Below are 1,390 nucleotides of genomic sequence, written 5' to 3'. Positions count from 1 at the left end.
GCGACAGGTCAACCAGAGGTGAGTTTAACATTTCATTGCTGAATATTGCAGGCAAGTCACTAGGACTATTGATCATGACTGACTGAAGGTTCTGCTCTGCGCTGTTTAGGTTCAACCAGGTCTGCGGGCAGCGACAGGTCAACCAGAGGTGAGTTTAACATTTCATTGCTGAATATTGCAGGCAAGTCACTAGGACTATTGATCATGACTGACTGAAGGTTCTGCTCTGCGCTGTTTAGGTTCAACCAGGTCTGCGGGCAGCGACAGGTCAACCAGAGGTGAGTTTAACATTTCATTGCTGAATATTGCAGGCAAGTCACTAGGACTATTGATCATGACTGACTGAAGGTTCTGCTCTGCGCTGTTTAGGTTCAACCAGGTCTGCGGGCAGCGACAGGTCAACCAGAGGTGAGTTTAACATTTCATTGCTGAATATTGCAGGCAAGTCACTAGGACTATTGATCATGACTGACTGAAGGTTCTGCTCTGCGCTGTTTAGGTTCAACCAGGTCTGCGGGCAGCGACAGGTCAACCAGAGGTGAGTTTAACATTTCATTGCTGAATATTGCAGGCAAGTCACTAGGACTATTGATCATGACTGACTGAAGGTTCTGCTCTGCGCTGTTTAGGTTCACCCAGGTCTGCGGGCCGCGACAGGTCAACCAGTGGTGAGTTTAACATTTCATTGCTAAATATTGCAGGCAAGTCAGTAGGACTATTGATCATGACTGACTGAAGGTTCTGCTCTGCGTTGTTTAGGTTCACCCAGGTCTGCGGGCCGCGACAGGTCAACCAGAGGTGAGTTTAACATTTCATTGTTAGATTATCAATCAGGATGCAGGCAACTAACACTATTGACTATTGGTTTGGGTTGCACAGGTTCGTCCAGGTCTAGGTCCGTGGGCCGGGACAGTTCAAGTGGTCGTGAGTATTGCCAGTTACATTTGGCTTGTCTTATTGAATATCAGATTAGCATGAGGAATACCATTGCTACTGGACTGACTAATGTTGGTGGTTTGGGTTTCTCAGGTGTACCCAGGTCCCAAGCCGTGGAGAGCAGGTCCTTAGATGGTGAATGTCATTGGTTGTATCACTCAATGAGGCAGATTGCACATATGTTCTAAACATATTGATTGCTTCACACACTTTTTTCTTTCCTGCTTAGGTCTTTCGCATGCAAGGCCCATTTACAATAGGGCTGTGCCAACCACATTCCCCCTGTCAGAAGCGAGTAAGTACAAAAATATTTTCATGTGAAACCCAGACTAATATGTATTATAACATTGCATTCTCTTTGTAACTGTTTGGTAAATCAGACTTCAGGTTTTCATCTTGTTGCTTTGCCATTTATGACATTTGGTCTAGAACCATCTCTTAATAAAATTGTTCT

General features: G+C 45.1%; 1 long non-coding RNA gene across 1 annotated transcript; it reads left to right on the top strand.

The window, feature by feature from the left end:
• The first annotated feature begins 109 nt into the window (after positions 1–109).
• On the top strand, positions 110–1,359 carry LOC123964438. Its single transcript, XR_006823441.1, has 5 exons — positions 110–148; positions 630–668; positions 880–924; positions 1,030–1,071; positions 1,166–1,359. It is a non-coding gene; the product is annotated as an uncharacterized LOC123964438 (long non-coding RNA).
• Positions 1,360–1,390: the final 31 nt, after the last annotated feature.

Source organism: Micropterus dolomieu, unplaced genomic scaffold (assembly GCF_021292245.1).
Source record: "Micropterus dolomieu isolate WLL.071019.BEF.003 ecotype Adirondacks unplaced genomic scaffold, ASM2129224v1 contig_2425, whole genome shotgun sequence".
NCBI lineage: Eukaryota > Metazoa > Chordata > Actinopteri > Centrarchiformes > Centrarchidae > Micropterus > Micropterus dolomieu.
This window is presented reverse-complemented; position numbering and strand designations above follow the sequence as displayed.